Below are 20970 nucleotides of genomic sequence, written 5' to 3' on the forward strand. Positions count from 1 at the left end.
AGAGAATGAGCATTAGAAATTCCTAAGCCACCACTTTGCTCTCTTTTTTTTAATGCTTGCTTTCCTCTTTCCATTTTTTCATTACTGTGCAAAAATCAGTCTTACAGTGAATTTTAATTCACAACTATTTCACTGTTACTGAGGTTATGGTAATTCATTCTCTGAATTATTCATTTATATCCTTATCTATCATTTATTTTATATTTAGAAGTTATACTATTCTTTAGAAATTCTGCTGTATTTTTCATATCAATGTTGGGATATTTTGTGTCATATTTAAATTGATTATATATTTGTTGTGATCAAAATAGTATGGTTTTAAATAATGAGTATAAACAGAAAGTCCATAAAGAATACAAGCATACATAAATGTATAGATAGATAGATCCAGGTGCACAGGAGAAATTAACATACAATAAAGTGATACTTCAACTCCAAGAGAGAAAAATGGATTATTTAATGTCACTAATACAAAGAATAACTTCTAAGAAAATAAATTTAGAAAATAAATTTAGAATCTTGCATCACATCATGGAAATGAATAGTGGATCAAGAATGAAAAAAGCAGAAAAAAATAGGAAAGGGGAAAAAAAGAAAAAATCTTCAATTCTTTAATTTAGCCTTTTTATCTGAAAAATGATATAAAAATGCTCACAGTGAAGTTGTGACATATGAATGTGAAAGCTCTCATTAGATGAACAGTATAAAGTCACCTGCAAATACAAACAGAAATATTATGTCATTTTTTATTGCTGTTCAAACACGGTTGTCTCCACTTACCCCCCATCATCCTCCCCCCTTTGGCTTTGTCCATGTGTCCTTTATATGTGCTCCTTGATGACCCTTCCCCTTCTCTCCCCATTATCTTTCTCCCCTTCCCCCTCTGATTACTGTCATTTGTTCTCAATTTTAATGTCTCTGGTTATATTTTGCTTGGTTGTTTGTTTTATTGATTAGGCTCCACAAATAGGTGAGATCATATGGTATTTGTCTTAACCAGTGAGTTGCTACACTTTAGTGACTGCTTTGCAGCTAGAGCTTGATACTCAGTGGTGGGGCTTAGGCCACAGTGGGGGCTAAAAATATATTTCCCCCCCATCTTCTAAGTTCTCCTGGCTGGGCTAATAAACATCTTAACAGACACAATTAATAGGAGAAAATCAAAGTTTTAATACATGGAGGTCTGGCCAAGACAGAGGCGTAGATAGAAACCCTTCACTTCCTCACACAACCAAAAGGAAGATAACAATCTAAAACAACCAGAAGCACCAGAAAATCAAACTGCATAAAACTCCAACAACCAAGGAATTAAAGACAAAATCAATCAGAACAACCAGACTGGTAGGGCAGTGAACCATATGGGCTGTCCTGTAGAGAAAAACCTCAGTGAGGTGGTGGACCTTACCTGTCATTTATTATATATGTATATTAAATTAATATAAATTGTTAAATTTATATTATTTATATTAATTTATATTCATATAAATCAATATAAGTGATATATAATGTATATTTTTAAATATTATAAATATAATAAGTGATAGGACAGGTGGGGCTGACATAAGGTAAAACTGAGACTCAGAGTTGATATGGCAGTTGCTATGGTGGGAGAAACTCCCAGTCTCACATGAGAGTCCATCGAAAAGTGTGCCAGGGACGAGCTGGCAAGCTGCACTGTTCCCTCTCTGGCCCCTCCCTCATAGTCAGCACCACATTCCTAAGGCCCTACCCAACTTATCAGGTGCACCAAGACAAAGAAATATGGCCCAAATGAAAGAACAGCACAAAACCTCAGAAAGAGAACTAAATGATGAACTAAAGAACTAAACATAGCCAACATATCTGATAGAGAATTTAAAGCCATGGTAATCAAAATGCTCACAGACCTGACTGAGCTTGGTTGAAAAATGGAAAACCAAGTGAAGGATACCCAAAATAAAATAAAGCAAAATATTCAGGGAACCAACAGTGACAGGAAGGAAACCAGGACTCAAAGCACTGATTTGGAACAAACGAAAAAAACATCCAGCCAGAACAAAATCAAGAAACAAGAATCCAAAAAAGGGAAGAGAATCTTATAAACCTCTGGGACAACCTGAAACGTCCCAAAATCTGAATTATAGGGGTACCAGAAGGAGAAGAACAATGGTAAGTAATTAAAAACTTATTTGAACAAATAATGAAGGAAAACTTCCCCAATCTGGCAAAGGGAATAGACTTTCAGGAAGTCCAAGAAGCTCAGAGAATCCCAAAGAAGTTGGACCCAAGGAAGCACAACAAAGAGACAACATAATTACATTAGCCAAGAAGAAAGATAAAAAGAGAATCCTAGAAGCAGTAAGAGATAAGGAGACGGTAACCTACAAAGGAGTTCCCATCAGACTGTCAGCTGATTTCTTTTCTTTAAAATATTTTTTATTTTAATTTTTGTTGCAGTACAATTTTCTATCTTTTACTCCCATCCCCACCCACCCAGCCCTCTCCTCCTCCCTCCCATTTTCACCCACCCCTAGATTTTATCCATGTGTCCTTTATACTTCTTCCTGTACACCCTTCCCGTTTTCCCCTGAAATTCCTTCTCCCCTCCCTTCTGAACACTGGCAGACTGTTCTCTATTTCAGTGTCTTTGGTCATATTTTGCTCTTTTCTTTGTTTTGTTCTTTAGGTTCCTGTTAAAGGTGAGATCATATGGTATTTGTCTTTCGCCACCTGGCTTATTTCACTTAGCATAATGCTTTCCACTTCCATCCATGCTGTTGCAAAGGGTAGGAGCTCCTTCTTTCTTTCTGCAGCATAGAATTCCATTGTGTAAATGTACCATAGTCTTTTGATCCATTCATTTACTGATAGGCACCTAGGTTGCTTCCAACCCTTAGCTATTGTAAATTGTGCTGCTATGAACATTGGGGTACATAGGTTCTTTTGGATTGGTGTTTCAGGGTTCTTAGGATATAATCCTAGCAGTGGAATTGCTGGGTCAAAAGGCAGATCCATTCTTAGTTTTCTGAGAAAATTCCATACTGTTTTCCATAGTGGTTGTACCAGTCTGGAATCCCACCAACAGTGCACTAGGGTCCCCTTTTCTCCACATCCTCTCCAGTATTTGTTGTTTGTTGCTTTGTTTATGATGGCCATTTTGACTGGTGTAAAGTGCTATCTCATTGTGGTTTTAATTTACATCTCTCTGATAGCTAGCAATATTGATCATCTTTTCATGTGTCTCTGGATCCTCTGTATGTCCTCCTTGGACAAGTGTCAGCTGATTTCTTAAAAGAGACCTTATAGACAAGAAGGGGCTGGGAAGAAGTATTCCAGGTCATGAAAGGCAAGGATCTATATCCAAGATTTCTCTATCCAGCAAAGCTTTCATTTAGAATAGGAGGTGAGATAAAGTGCTTCCCACATAAGGTCAAGTTAAAGGAGTTCATCATCACCAAGCCTTTATTATATGAAATGTTAAAGGGACTTATCTAAGAAGATCAAAAATACAAACAGTAAATTGACAACAAACAACTTTCAACAAAGAAAAGAAAAACACCTGGCTGGCATAGCTCAGTGGATTGAGCGCGGGCTGCGAACCAAAGTGTCGCAGGTTCCATTCCCAGCCAGGGTACATGCTTGGGTTGCAGGCCATAACCCCCAGCAACCGCACATTGCTGTTTCTCTCTCTCTCTCTCCCTCTAAAAGTGAATAAGTTAAAAAAAAAAAAAAGAAAAACAATGCAAACAACTAGAACAGGAACAGAATCAGAGAAATGGAGATCAGAGGGATTTCAGTGGGGAGTAGGAAGGGAGAAATGGGGGGACAGATATAGGGAAGGAGAAGCATAATTAGTAGGCATAAAATAGACGGGGAGAGATAAAAATGGTATAGGAAACAGGACTCAAAGAACTTATACGTACAACCCATGGACATGAACTAAGGGGAGTGGGGAATGCTGGAGGGCTGGTAGGACAGGGTGAAGTAGGGACAAATGGAGAAAAAATGGGAAAACTGTAATAACAATCAATAAAAAATATTTTTAAAAGTTTTAATACATGCACATGGGGAATTCATAGAGGCATGAAAATTCCAATGACAATGGGGCAACACTGGGTATAAAAGACATTTGTGAAGAAAGTGGGAACATTGGATTTCAGAAATAAGAATGGGCAATTTATAGGTAGTTGAGGAAGAAGGAACATACATGACCAAAAATCCTCGCTAGGCAACTAAGAAACAATGGGACACAGGAGATAACTAACAGTCAGCTGCCTGAAGCCTTCTTATTTACTACACTTAACTCCGATTAGACTAAGGCAACATCCTAAACTGTCCTTCCTGCAGCAGATTACTCTGTCTGCATCCCTTGGGCAGGAAAGGGGGCTAGAGCCAAAGATTCATTCTGAGTCTTTTGTTTCTTAATAAACAGCTTAAAATCAATATCCCACTATGGCAGCCTCCGTGTGACAGAACTATGGTCCCTTCACCACTAAGTGAGGACTGTAAACAACACTTCCCTCAAAAGAGAATTTACAACAATGGAGACAAAGAGTGGCTAAAACTGTGATAACAATGCAGATCATTTGCATAAAAAGAATCTGAATAATAAATTTCTCCAGCAGATTATAAGATATAAGCCAAGTGGAGGAAATTTGTTTTCTTCTCATTAAATCAGAAAGAAATTTTTCATCTCCATGAATGCAAATGAAAGCTTTCCAAATGGTGTGGTCATAACATGGTAATTAAATGCCTGAGTGCCAGCCAGATTCCTCATTTTTCTAAATTATAATAATTACAATTGACCATTACTGATAATTACAGTGATCAGAGGGTCAAATTTTAATTTTTCAGTCTCTTTTCTGTAATAAATGTGTAATTCCTTCCAGTAAAATCCATCAAGTTTTCTTTTTCTGTGACCAATTCGTTTCTGATTTTTAACCCCACCCCCATAGAAATGACTCACTTTTTATCCTCTCCTTTGTTTTTATTCACCTTGTAATAGTAGTTTTTTTTTTTTCATTTCTCCCAGGAGGTATCTGGCTACACAAGCATTATATCAAAATAAAATTAAAAGATTAGAGATGTAAATTATTGTTTTAAAAGGGAGTTGATGTATTCTGAGTACTTGAACCATTTTATGCCCACTTATTATTCCTGTAATTAAAATAAGAGCTATCAAAGGTCCTAACCAATTCCTTGAGGAAATCATACCTGTTAAAGAAAAGAGATCATTAGCTAATTCTTTCACCTTTGCACTAACACCATGTTGCTCAGTCCATATAAATGTATCACTTTCCTAGTTGGCATAAATGGCGGTTCCTATTATGGGACTTTAGAAGGAGTCCTACAAATCACATCCTTAATGTTTCTTTCCTTTCGAATTAATCCATCTCATTCTCCAGGTATCTTCCTTGAAAATGTAAATGTCTCTGAGTAAGTCAAGCTGCCCTTATCAGCCATGGCATAAACTTATGAATTTGTATCTTTTTAGGAGTATTAACTCAGATAGGGAATTCTGAAGGCCATTTTGACACTTTGAATCAAAATTTCAATTCCTAGAAAGTTTGGCCCTATAGTAAGTATTAGCTGTAAAACCTCACAGATAAATGGAAATTTACTGAAGTATGATTTGAGTAAAAATAATATTGTAAACAACTTGCATGCCCATCAATGGATAATTAATCGTTTAAATTATGGTACAAATATGTATAATACAATTATACTTGTATAATTATTTAATTGAAAAATATTTAATACAATTATGCACACATACACAATACATTTGTTGACATGAGAAGTTGTCTAACACATGATTCCATTTATATATAACTTTGTGTTTATGTATGTGTGTGAATGCAGAACATAAGAGGAAGGAGAAAAAGAATCATAACCAAATGCTAGCAAGGTTTGATCACAATGGCAGGATCTCAAGTATCCTTAATGTTTTATATACTTTTATATCTTTGTAAGGGTCTAGCATGGATTAGAATGATGCCATAAAGAATGATTATTTTCAAGTGGATGTTATTTAATTGCCTCTATCATTTATAAATATAAAACTATTATTTCTTTTCTGAATTGGTCGAAGCATGTCCCTATAAAAATCCACTATATTCACAGAGGAAAAAAAGAAAACAAAAAACTGTTAGATTTGTGTTCCCTACCTAGAACATTCCACCATATTTATCCAGTGATAAAAGAATATATTTAGTTGAAACACTAATTTATAATTTTGAATTATGCAAGACATTGCCTTTTACTCAGAAACCTTACTATCTGTATCAGACCCAATTCTCCTGGGGGAAATGGAAACACCTGTAGCAGCAGTAGAACGTCACTCTCTTTAGATGAACACAAATTTCAGTGAACCTCCAGAAGCAGACGTGCTGTATGAATTTACTGCTTACTCAAGACCCTTGCAAAAGCTGCTGATGGCAAGTTTTCCTGTGTGTTACACGACCCTTTGTGTATTCTTTTATTTTTGTCTTCATACTTTTCTGGTTTATTTTAAGATTTGGCCCTTCCAGTTTAGCCTATACTGAGTGGTCCCTGCCTAAGGCTAGGGTTTACTAGAGACACATAAATGTTTTTTTTTTTTGAACCAGTGTGATTTTTGCATTGCCTTTGCTAATACATGCAGCAAAGTCTGGAGACATTTTTCATTGTCATGACTGGGGGAAGATGATGCCATTGTCATCTATTAGGTAGAGGCCAGAAATACTGTTAAAAATCCTACAATGCACAGAACAACCTCTCCACCACAAGGGTACACAACAGTTATCTGATCCAAAATGCCAATAGTGCTGAAGTTACAAAATTCTTCCCTTAAATAGAAGCAGTTTTGGCTGAATGAGAAAGAAAACAGGGGTCTGGAGACAGAGGCTCCCACACTTCTTGGAAATGACTGGGTGTTCTGCAGCTGTGTTAACAAGTAGCCACTAAAAACAGTTCTAAACCCACTTATTCATCACTAAAAATCTTTTAACACACTTTTAAAAGCCAAATAATCAGAGCTGAATTCATCTTAATAAACACTTTTACTCACACCAAATAATCAACAGTTACTACACTTACAGATGTGGTCAAATCATTTACACCTCTGTAAAATCTATCTCCAAACTCCTTGCTTCTCACAACTATATAAAATTAACAGGTTTCTTTCCTTGGGTAAATTGTGCCCAACCAATTTAGTTCTGCCTTAGTCTAGCAAGCAGTAAATTTATCTTTGATTTCAGATACTGACAAATGCAGAATTGCCAAAGGATTATGAGATTTCCTGTCAACATCTGAAATAAAAGGACAAATTATTGATTTTTATAATAACAGAGAGCTATGCTAATCAGGAACAACAAACTGCTAATTTTGGACAGTGGTTTGGCAAAGAGTTCTTTCAACAGGAGGTCATAGCTTTGACATAGACGAACCCAAACCAGACAAGAAATAAAAGCTACTATTACTTAGCTCATAGGTGCCTGCAAACAATGTCTTGGGTTCCCAACCAATCAAAGGCTAGAAGGCTTAATATGATCAATAAGCTTTATTAATGCTTAAATGCAGACTAAAAGGAACTTCTTTAACAAATTGACAAAACGAGGAGGATTCTCAGGGAAGATTTATAGGGCACCCAGGACCAAATCTGACCAATTAACTTTTCATAAATTAGTCACTGGTCTAAGAAACCATTAGTCCTCAGGGCTAACTTGCACTAGAATTGAGACTTATTTGGCATGTGTCTCTATTTATTCCCTATGAAAGATCCTGTTATACATTCAACAGAATGAATAAAATCCAGGAAACAGCAAAAATATATAAAACCAGACTATGCATATATACAGACAAGAGCAAGAGCAAAGCAAGCACCGGGGAATAAACAGATTAATGGCAAAGTATTTGCCAAATGGCATACTTTCCAACCTAAAGGCCTAAGGACCTTACACAAAAACCTAAGTCTCAGCACCTACCCTGCAAAATACTATATTTGTATAAATACCCTTATTTAAAGACTGGACTTAATTATACAAAGACCTTGGTCTAATGATGTTATGCAAACCTCTTTTTGCTTATAAATCCTAGGAAAACAAGGTAAATTCAGCAATAAGAAACTAAAAAGAATTCAGATGGATGTTGAGACTGACTCACGTGGCCCGAAGTACAGAGTTTGGCACATAAGCCCAATGAGAACACCTTTTGTTTGGACATCTTTGTAATTCTACTAAGCCAAGGACCTCAGAAACAATCTCAGTAGAACCTTGTAGATTCTGGTGCAGTTTTGTCAAAACTGAAGAAAGAAATGATGCCCAACTGCTTCTACACCAGGAGAATGAAATGTTTCATGTTATTTTAACAGCCTAGATGCTCAACCTACAGTTGCTAGGAAATGGGTTTTCTCTTTTCTGGTCACTTTGCTATATTTATTCAAAAAGCATATCATGAAGTTGCCCAGATTTCATAGTACATTTCTTGAGAAGGATTTCATTTAATTCATGCATTCATTTAAAAACTTGTATTGAATGGTAACTATTTACCAGGCATAGTTTTAGGTGCCAGATAGTCAACAATATTTGTTCATCTGTGGGTCACCATTTATCTGTGACTGAACTATATCATTCACTGTATGACAATGCTTTGGTCAATGACAGACTGCATATCTAACAGTGGTCCCATATGATTATAACAGAGCTGAATAATTCCTATTTCCTAGAGATGGCATAGCCATCATAACACAATGCATTGTTCATGTGTTTGTGGCAATGCAGGTGTAAACAATCTGCTTCTCTGCCAGTTATATAAATATATAGCACATACAGTTATGTACAGTACATAATACTTGATGATAAAAATGATTATATTACTGTCCTATGTATTTACTGTACTATACATTGTTATTTTATAGTGTAGTCTTTCCTACTTATAAAATGTTTGCTATAAAATAGCATGTCATGTTACATCAGGACCAGCTCCATATGTTGCGTATTTACTGTCTCTTGATTGCATCATTTTCTCTTGTGCTTGATTTAATCTCATGTTGTTTTGTATAGTAACATGCTGTACAAGCCATAGCCTCACTGTGTAGTAGGCTGTACCATCTCGATTTGTTTATCTGCACTCTGTAATGTTCATACCATGACAAGATAGCCTAACAATGCATTTCTCAGAAGGTATCCCCATTAGTAGGTAAGTGATGCATGATTATAAATTAATACTTAATATCTTTAATTTTTTGAGGCTTCACTGAAGCCTCAAAAGCCTCAAAAAGGAATATGCAAATTTTTATTATTTTATTCATATAGTAATAGAATATTCTGGCATTCTGACTTTCTTAAAGAAATATAGATACTAGAAAAGGAAGTTATTAAATGCTTTTGGAAATGTCTGCCATTAAAATGGCCCATTTGAGCAGCAGAGGAAAAATAGTACCACCTTAATAAGGGTACTTATAGTAACTATATTTATAGATCTGTCAATAGCATGGAAAGTAATTTTCTTTTTTAAATAAAATTTTCTTTTATAGTGGTACAATCATCAACTCAATTATTTCAGCCAAAAATTTAGAGGTTCATCTTTGATTTTCTCATTTACCTCTAATCCTTCAGTTAGTAGGTTCTACCTGACTCTTCACTCCGAAAAGTACCTGTCCCTCATTTTCGCTGCTACAGTTAGTTCCCTAATCCTTGTCCAGATTGTAGTCATAGTCTACCACATCCTCTCATCTGTTCCACTCTTGCCTTTCTATAATCCACATTCCAAAGAACAGTAAAAAAATCACATTAAAAATACACAATACACAACATCATATAATATCCTATTTTAGCATTCTCTAATGGCTGCACATCATGTTTAGAATAAAACCCAAACCATATGTCCAGGCCTATCATGACTCTAATTTTCTGACATTATCTCCTACTTTTTTTCTCCTTGTTCCTGCCTATTAGGCTTTATTTCTGTTCATAGAAAACACAAATGCTCTTATTTATCTCACGGCTTTTGCAACTTATTAGCACATCTGCTTAAACTGATTCCTCCACCCCTAGCTGAAAGGCTGCTATAGCTTATCAATTTTTATGACTATAACATATTCAGAGAGGCCTTTCTTTACTACCCATATCATTTCATATTGTCCAGCTTTATGCACAAAGAAGTATATATTCTCCAGAGCACACTTAATCAAATCAAAATATTACCTTTTTCAGTAGTTTCTTTTGTTGCTTTATTGTCTCACCAATTAGAATATAGAAAAATGTTTGTCTTGTTTATTTATGTAACTTCAGTACCTACGATAACACCTAGAAGATAGTGAGTATTCAATAAATGTTGAGTGAATAGATTTATGATTTACTGACAAAGTCATGCATGTGGATGGGAGATGGAAAACATGTTACATGTCTGAACTGGGAAAGTCCTCTAAAATAATGGCTGGATCTCTATCTCTGACCTTCATTAGAGTTCTAAAAATTCTCAAAAATGATGTTTAGGTTTGGCTCACTGGAGATTGATAGTATTCTCTTCTAAAAATCATACCAATTTTTACAGCATGATTTTCCAGAGGTAAAAGAGGATGGCACAATTCTGAACTCAACATAATTTTCAATATCAATTTATTAAATCAGGTTAATAAGACCAACATGTTCTCTAAGTCCTGGAATGTGACAGGCAGAGCACACCAGAGCCTTGAAAACTTTTAGGATTCCGTGCCAGTCAGTAGTTTATCTCCCTGATACACTGTTATCCTTCCTTTTTGCATCAAAGAAGATCACAGCATTTTTTTTGCAATTAATCGCTCTACACAATGTTGACATATTATTCTTTCCATTCTATCTTTACCAAATGCACATTGATCTTTCATTAATGTAGAGATACGCGGTATGTGGGAAGTGGCATAGTACTAAAAAGAGACTTAAAAAACCTTCCAAGACTAAACCAGGAAGAAATGGAATCTAAACAATTACTAGTCATGAAATGGAAGCAATAACCAAAAAAACTCCCAATGAACAAAAACCAGGCCTCACAGGTGAATTCTACCAAACATTTTTAAAAGAATATGTATCTTTTTCAAACAATTCCAAAAATTTGAAGAGGAGGAGTGCTTCCAAACTATTCAATGAGGCCAAAATTACCCTGATACCAAAACCAGACAAAGACACTACAAAAACAAAAATTACAGGCCAATATCCCTGATAAACAAAAGCACCAAAATCCTTAACAAAATACTAGCAAACTGAGTTCAAGAATACATTAAAAGGGTTATATACCATGATCAAGTTAAATCTGTACTAGGGGTGCAAGGGTGGTTTGGCATCCATCCACAAAACAGCTGATGACACTTATTGCATCAATAAAACCAAGGATAAAATCATATGATCATCTCAATTGATGCAAAAGAGCATTTGACAAACATTCAACATCTATTTATGATAAAAACTCAACAAGGTGGGTATAGAAGAAACTAACTTCAACATATGAAAAGCTGTCTATGACAAGTCCACAGCTAACCAACTCAGAGGAAAAGCTATAAACTTTTCACAAACTCTGGATCAAAACAAGGATATCCACTTTACCACTTACATTCCACATAGGACTAGAAATCCTAGCCACAGCTCAGAGAAGAAATGAAAGGCATCTAAATTGAAAAGAAGTAAAGATGTCACTATTTGCAGATGGTAAGGTACTATATATAGAAAACTGTAAATAATCCACCAAAAAATTAAATGAATATAGAAAAGTAGCAGAATACAAAATCCATCAGTTTCCTATACACTAATAATGAGCAATCAGAAGGTGAAATTAAAGAAAACAATCCCATTTACAATTTCATTTAAAAAACATCTAGGGATAAATTTAACCAAAGAGGTGAGAGACCTGGACTCTGAAAACTATAAGACATTGAAAAAAGAAACTGAAGTAGACAGAAATAAGTGGAAGAATATACCTTGCTCATGGATTGGAAGGGTTAATATTGTTAAAATAACCATTCTGCCTAAAGCAATTCCTATCAAAATACCAATGGCATATGTCTCAGAACCAAAATAAATTATCCTAAAATTTACATGGAACCACAAAAGAGCACAAGTAGCCAAAAAGTAATTTTGAGAAAGAACAAAGTTAGTAGTATCATGCTCCCTATTTTCAAACCACACTACAAACCTATAATAAAATAGAATGTTACTAGCACAAAAATAGACACATAGATCAATGTAACAAAATAGAAAATCCAGAAATAAACCTTTACATATATGGTCAACTAATTTAAGACAAAACAGGCAAGAATATACAATGGAGGAATGGCAGTCTCTTCAACAAGTGGTGCTGGAAAAACTGGACCACTCTCTTACACCATGTATGAGTACAAAAATAAACTCAAAATGGATTAAAGACTTAAATGGAAGGCCTAAAGCAATAAAACCCCTAGAAGAAAACATAGATAGTAAACTATTTGACATCAGTCTGAAAATTATCTCTTTTTATATGTCCCCTCAAAAATGAAAAAGCAAAAATAAACAAATGGTACTTTATCAAACTAAAAAACTTCTGTACAGGAAATGAAATCAAACAAAATGAAAAGACAGTCCACTAAATGGGAGAATATATTCACATGATTTACTGATTAAGGGGTTGATATCCAAAATATATGGAACCCATATAACTCAATAACAAAAAATAAACAGTCTTATCAAAATATGGGTGGAGAACTTAGAGATGTTTCTCCAAAGCAGATGTATGGCCAACAGACATATGAAAAGATGTTCAACATCACTAATCATAAGGAAAATGCAAATCAAAACCAAGAGATACCACCTCACACCAGTCAGAATGGTTATTATCAAAAAGTCAACAAATGACGTGTTGTTGAGGATGTGAAGAAAAGGGATCCCCTATGCACTGTGGGTAGGACTGCAGTTTGGTGCTACCACTATGGCAAACAATGGAGATTCCTCAAAAAAATAGAAATAAATCTATATGACCCAGCGATTCCACATCTGAGAATTTATTCAAAGAAAATGAAGTACTAATTCAAAAAGAGATGTACACACCTATGGTCACTGTAGCATTATCTACAACAGCCAAGATATGGAAAGAACCTAGGTGGTCATCAATAGATGAATAGACAAAGATGTCACACACACACACACACACACACACACACACACATACACTGGAATACTACTCAGCCCTAAAGAAAAATTCAGCTTTATCATTTGTGACAACCTGGATGGACCTATAGGGTATTGTGCTGAGATAAGTCAGACAGAGAAAGACAAATACCATATAATTTAATTCATATGTGGAATCTAATGAGCAAATTAAACTAACAAGCAAGATAAAACCTCCCCCCACCACCAAAAAAACTCATAGAAACAGAGATCAAACTAAACTGATGGTTGCCAGAGGGGAGGAAAGTGAGGGGGATGAGTAAAAAGGGGAGTACAGTCAACACTAATGTGATAATTTTGCACATTGACAGATGATTACTAGAATTAGTGTGGTAATCACATTAAGGTATATAACTGTCAAATCACTATCTTGTACACCTAAAACTAATATACTATTTTATACCAACTATAATTAATTTTAAGTGACAGCCTCCATTAATTTCTAAGCTCATCAATGGAAGAAACAGACAGGTTTTTAAACTCATCTTATTCTGGTCATGATTGGTTTAGGAGATTCTGAGAAGATAATGCAGTTGAACCTCAAGTTATTACAGGAGAAAATTAATTAAATTGGGTATCCATAAAGGTGGGAGAAAAATTAATAATTTACTGATGTTTTCTTTCATAGTTTTTTAACTAAATCAAAACATCTGATTAAATTCTAGTCTAACGTGTACATGTTAGAAAACACGGCCTCAATCACTATTCAGCACCCCAAAGTGGCCCACAAACTAGATATTGACTGGTGTCTCTCCAGTGGATGAGACTTAAGATGTGGATGCTGATTTTCACCTCCATTTGCTGGGTTTCCAGTGGCTTCTGAAGTGTTGCCATGTAGAAACCTGCTTTCCAGGAAGCCCCTCCATTAGGGAGCAGTTAGGATCAGCTGTTCCCCATTCCCAGCAGTTAGAGGCCCACTGGATCCATGTAGATGAAGAGTTGAGAGATTTGGTGACTTTAACGAGTTCAACTTTTTGCAATGAGAGTTGAAAACAAGTCTATTATAAGGATCCCCTGTGTACTAAAAGCTTAGAGAATAGAGAAAATACAGAGAACTTGCAATATTTTTTAAAAAAAAAGCAGTTTCATTTTTAAAAAATACATGAAGAAACTGGAAAACAGCAGAATACCAGCTGAGGCACTCATTGCATTTTATGGATATTCAGTCTGAAGCATTTAAATTTAACAATTAAAAAGACACTGGGGAAGAAGGTAATGTCCCATTTAGTTTGATCCTGTAAACTTGTTCACTGAGCTCTCAAAATTTTCAGCTGTTCCTGCTTAAAATCAGAGGTACAAATATTTGAGATCTGAAACAAGATTATGAAGCAAGACACTCAAAAAAACTTTAAAGCAACAGAAAATTTCCAAAATTTCAGTGCACTGAGACAGGAAAACATTATTCTAAATAATTAGTCACATCATGAAACATGACAATTTATAAGAAAATACTGTATTACCAAAATGGGAACTCAGAAATGCTATTCTTTCAAAGAATAATTCAAAATAAAACCAGAATAATGCCTACTTCTTTAAAGATTTTGTTTATTTTCAGAGAGAAGAAAGAAAGGACAAAGAGAGGAAGAGAAACATCAATGTGTGGTTACCTCTCATGCACCCCCCACCAGGGACCTGGCCCACAACCCAGGCGTGTGCCCTGACTGGTGACTTTTCAGTTCGCTTGCCGGCACTCAATCCACTGAGCCACATCAGCCAGGGCATAATGCCTACTTCTATTTTGGGGGAATATATTCTCTTCACTAGCCCCACCAAAGCCAGAGACATCTATTTTCTTATATAGAGATTGAGCTCAAACACACAATATTTTATTAAATTATAATATATTTATAAAGGAACGCAAATGAAAAGCTAGGGATCAAATCTTTTCAGTAAAACAACACTTTGCCTTTCCAATATATCCAGCATGTCATTAATACCAAATTATCCATTAGTCACATGTGCTCATAGTAGACAAAGTACAAATAAGTTAAACACAGTACTTTTTTGAAAAAACTTAAAAGAAAATAAACAAGTATGTCAAGTTCTGCTATTTATATTCAGTCCTGGTCTGCTTCCACATTCTCTGTCTACCATATGTAGCTATCAACCTAAATGAAAGTAAATATTGAAAAAAAAGTAGTAAAATCTTTATGACAGAGGTAATATTAGCTCAATGTGTTAACTTCAGCCATGTATACTAATACAGGGTAGATACAGAAAAGGTATTAGCTTAACCATTTAGATTCCTGTGACCAATGAGGAGTGAGTTACAAAAGCCATCCATGTAAATAGTATTTAAGGAGCTCTCATGTGCCATGCACTGTAATGGAGGCCAGACATACGGAGTGAACCAGATGGTCAAGGTCCTCACTTACCACTTATCTCAAATATAGTGATAAAAATTAGAAAAAAAATAAACCAGGATAATATGAGAGAAACTAGTAACGGGAAGGGACAGAAGTGTTTGGGCAGCGAGGGAAAGCCTTTTTGATATGGTGGCATTTAAACTAAAGCCTGATCGACAAGAGGCTGCAGCCAGGAACACTTTTGGTAAAGAGAACTGCAGGTGCAAAAACTTGGCTGCATGGAAGAGAAGAAAGAAGAGTGCTATGGTTTTAATGTGATGAACACTGTCCCCTAAATTCATGGTCCCTGCCTCTGCCATTGTAATCAGAACAGTGGAAGCACTTGTGTGTAGACACAACTCACTGTGGGGTTTCCTCCCATGCAGCACCAAAACGGTCTAGGATGGGACACTTGATCAAGAAAAGGCTAATTGGATAGCCATGGTATCAAATTAGTTCCTCTTTAGAAGGTTCAGGGACTGTCTTTTCATCCCGACTCCTAGTGTCTTGGTACATAGTCTGCAGAGATGAATATCAACACTTGGCATGCCATCTGCATAGAGCTAATTATATACACTTTGTTATTTGTCACTATAAGATATTTCAGAATGAAATGTGCAAACCATCTGCCAACAACTTTATTCACATTTCTTAGATCATCAGTAAGAAACCTTATACTTCTTTTCTCCCAAGGGAACACAAATTGTAATATGTACAATGTGGGTAGATAGAAAAAAATCTAAAAATGGCTTTGGCATGTGCCAGAATATAGGAGGCATTTTCAGCAGAATGTCCTAAATCGTTTGTCTAATACGGTATCAAGGACACATGGCAGAGTAATGGATACAAACTAAACTTAACCCCCGCGTGTCAGACACCAGTGCTTTCGGCATTACGTACATAATTGTTGGGTAAGGAAAAACAAAGAATCCATGAGCTCAAAATAAATTGCAGTTTGCCATTTGATTATGTAAATATGTGGTTGCATGATCCCCAAATTCTCCAAATCACATTTGATGTACAAAGGCAAAACCAGCTTTTGTGTTTTGAAAAGCAGGTGTGCAATTAATCCTGCAAAGAAAAAGTGTCCTTTGCAGTCATTTGGAAGGGAGATGAGTGAGCAGTTACAGATGTACATGCTAATTTTGTTTCACCCTCTGACCATCTTCTACTTGTAAAATGGACAGGCCTTTTTCCTCTCTGATCCCAGGAAGCAGCAGCAGAAATAAAGATAAGGCAGTTGGACAATGTAAGCAGTTGCCAGTGGACATTGAACTGGTGCCATTTGTTCAAGTATTTCTCAGAGAGTACTTGTCACGGCAAAGAACTTAATACAACATCCGGGCAAAGCTTAATACCTATCTTACAAACAGTAACTTGTCCAAACACCCCCACAGAAAGTCAGAGGTTCAGTATTGTCTGCAACATAAATAATGTTTAATTCTACTTTCTAAGAGTCCATTTGAAAAGAAATTGAGAGGTGAAGGTAGAAGATTAAAATAACCTATACTTTGATTTGGAAATTCAATTCACTTTCTTATTACTTGAGCTTCTCTCAAAAGGGGAGAACATGTATTCACTACAATATAAGATTAGGACTTGGATGATTCTAAAGGGCAGAAAAATAACAGGAATACTGTTCTTCACTACTTGAGCACTTTCACTACTTCAGTTCTGAAAATTTGCCAGGAATGGAACCATAATTAATACTATAAATAGCAGAATATCTATTTCCAAAAGTTAAAAATTTATACAGTTGGAATAAGACTATACATGTAAAGTTTTTATGCATAGGGAAGTACTCATTGAGAGGTGATTCTTAAGACATGGTATATGTACAAGGTAAACAACCTGCTTGTTAAAGTGAAGGCTGGTGAAGGGGCAACGCTCCCTATGAACACATGAATAGAGACCGGAGCTTTCTGGACTCTAGTGTTTGCTGAGTTAGAGAGGAGACCAAAGCAGGCCAGAACCTTCCTAGAAGGTCTTGAACCCATGGAGCAAGTTGTGTGCTTCAGGTTTGAGTGCTTTCTTGTGGAAGGCCACTCTGCGTGGCATGGGCCCAGGTCCCACTCAGAGATGCACAGGACCCACGTCCACGAATAGGTTCTCCTGTGGGGAATCAGGCCTGCAATGTACTTAGGCTGCTATGAGACGTGCTTTTTGCTAAAACTCCCTCACCCTGAATTGAGGACATTTACTGCAAAGCAACTTCCTAGAAACCATGCTAAACCTTCCAAGGATGAGTGTAACTGGTCCAACTACTTTTGCCTTTACATTTGCAATATCCCTCTTCTGTGATGTGATTAGCAGCATTGGCTCCTTTGTTTTCTGTAAAAGGTAACCACCTAAAGTGAGCCTGTGCATAGTTAATGAGGACCTTCTTGTAATGTGTCCAGTGAGACAATAAAAGCTCATTGGAGCAAGGGCTGAGGCTTTTGCTCCCCTTGAGAGAAAATCCACGCTGTCCCTTTTCCTCCACTGGACTCAGTAGTCTGTGTGAATGTCTCATTTTATCCATAATGACACGAACCCCATGAGCTGTGGTCTACATCACTTTCTGCCCATGGATTTGTGTGTGTACATGCATATGTATGCATACACATCTATATATACACAGGTCTTCATATTTTTATATCTGTATTTTAAGGATCAGATGAAGAATCTTTAATTGTAGGAAACTTCTACATAATGCAAAATCATTGAAATTTCAGTTACCTTTGGAAATTATTCCATTGAAACTACTTGGGATAATTCAAATACAGATAATTATACTAAAAATTTTGATAGAACTGGTAAACGATTAGAATAGGAACACTTGGTATATTTATTTATACAGACAAGTATCAGAAATAGTCTATCTTAATATCCTTGATGATAAGATGGAAAACGTATCTAAATCCTAATTAACTCTAAAATAGGTAAAAGTCCTGATCTAAAGGTATAGATACATGAATCAATATCACTTGCAGAAAAGGCTCAGAGCCCATACCATTGTATTCTCTCCCTGTCCACGTCATTCATCAAGTCCACAAAGCACTTTCCTATACAAAGTGCTTTGTATGAGGAAAAGGTAACATGCTTATTATTTGCTTATTAAAAGACAGTGAAAGAAATATGCAAGCCAAAGGATGAGTTAGAATTTAAAATGACAAGATGAATGGGCCAAGTTTATCAAAAAGAAAATGAAAACAGTAAAATATGGTCTGGATTCTACAAAAAGTGCATTTTACTAAAACTGTGCAAGCCCAGAATAAGCTGGAATCTTTGTGGTACCATTTATTCATCGGATGCCCTGGAGCAAGTTGCTTAACCTCTTTGTCCTCATCTGCAATCAATTTCCTCATCTGCAAAATGGGTATAATAAAAAAGCATACTGATCTATTATGAATGTTGTAGAATTAATGAGTTTAAAGGATGCTCAGGCACAGAGTCAGATCTCAATGAATGTTAGTTAAAATACTATTGTGTGTATTTTTTTTTAAAGAGTGAGGTTGTTTTGGCTAAGCGCTCCATGTGAATCAACAGTGACATGAGATTGCCAAAACTGGCCAGAGACTTCATTAAAGGAAGTAAAATATCAAGACTGAGAAATCTATGGGAATGCAGATACACACCACCCCAGCCCCGGCTACACTCTTTCTTTCTGGTACATCCGCCCTCTGCTATCTCTGTCTCTTTGTTGTTTGTTTTTTTTTATTGTTGTTGAAGTAGAGTTTTCTGCCTTTTCTCCCCACCCCACCACCTCAGCCCTCCCTGCCTCGCTATAATCCATATATCCTTTATAATTGTTCCTGTAAACCCTTCACCCTCTCCACCCATTATTCCCTCCCCTCTGATCACTGTCAGCCTGTTCTCAATTTCAGCTTTGGCTATACTTTGCTTGCTTGTTCATTTTGTTGATTAGGTTCACATTAATGGTGAGATTGTATGGTATTTGTCTTTCATCACCTGGCTTATTTCACTTAGCATAATGCTTTCCAGTTGCATCCATGCTGTCACAACGGGTAGGAGCTCCTTCTTTCTTTCTGCTGCATAGAATTCCATTGTGTAAATGTACCATAGTTTTTTTATCCATTTCATTTACTGATGGGCACTTAGGTTGCTTCCAGCACTTGACTATTGTAAATTGTGCAGCTGTGAACATTGGGGTACATATGTTCTTTTGGATTGGTGTTTCAAGGTTCTTAGGATATAATCCCAGCAGTGGATTTGCTGGGTCAAAAGGCAGTTCCATTTTTAGTTTTCTGAGGAAATTTCATACTGTTTTCCATAGTGGTTGCAATCCCACCAGCAGTGCACTAGGGTCCCCTTTTCTCCACAACCTCTCCAATACTTGTTTGTTGCTTTGTTTATGATGGCCATTCTGGCTGATGTGAAGTGGTATCTCATTGCGGTTTTACTTTGTATCTCTGTGATAGCTAGTGATGCTGAGCATCCTTTCATATGTTTCTGGGCCCTCTGTTTGTCCTCCTTGGAGAAGTGTCTGTTCAAGTCCTTTGCCCATTTTTTAATTGGGTTGCTTGTCTTCTTAGAGTGGAGCCGTGTGAGTTCTTTATATATTTTGGAGACCAAACCTTTGTCTGAGATATCATTGGCAAATATGTTTTCCCATATGTTTGGTTCTCTTTTCATTTTAATGCTGTTTTTTTTAGCCATGCAGAAGCTTTTTATTTTGATGAGATCCCATTTGTTTATTCTTTCCTTTATGTCCCTTGCTCTAGGGGACATATCAGTGAAAATATTGCTGCGTGGAATGTCTGCGATTTTCCTGCCTATGTTCTCCTCTAGGACTTTTATGGTGTTGTGACTTACATTTGAATCTTTTATCCACTTTGAATTTTTGTGTATGGTGTAAGTTAGTGCTTGAGTTTCATTTTTTTTGTTTCTCTGTACATCTTTCTTATACATCTTTAGCTCCCTGTCTTCCTATCTGCCTTTCTATACCACATCTTTTCTGTCACATTAGAGGAAAACCCAATGCCCTTGAGTGCATTTAGGGGAGAGCAAAGACTAGCTGGTGAAGGCTAGAAGTGAGGGCTCTTGAATGGCAGCTCTGTAAATGGAGGCTGACGGGTTCAGGGAGAAGGCATGCTGAGCAGCACAGAGAGCTGTTTTCAAGACCACCAATGTCTCATGGTTTAAACTGGGTCCGTGCAGCTTAGCAGGAAATGCAAAGAAGAAATGGAAAAGGTAAGAGAAGAAGAAATTTGGATTAAACAAAAATAAGTAACTTTTCATCTAAAATGGCCTGGAATTAAGAAGAGTCTCTTTAAAAAGGGAACCCTGTACACAGTGGGAATGTAAGTTGGTGCAGTCATTATGAAAAGCAGGATGGAGACGCTTCAAACAATTAAAAATAGAACTACCTTATGATCTAGCAATCCCACTTCTGGGTATACATGTGAAGTAAGTGAAATCATTATCTTGGCAAGGTATCTGCACTCCCCTGTACATTGAAGCATTCTTCACAGTAACTCAGACATGGAAACAAC

The sequence above is a fragment of the Phyllostomus discolor genome, chromosome 6 (genome assembly GCF_004126475.2).
Source record: "Phyllostomus discolor isolate MPI-MPIP mPhyDis1 chromosome 6, mPhyDis1.pri.v3, whole genome shotgun sequence".
Lineage (NCBI taxonomy): Eukaryota > Metazoa > Chordata > Mammalia > Chiroptera > Phyllostomidae > Phyllostomus > Phyllostomus discolor.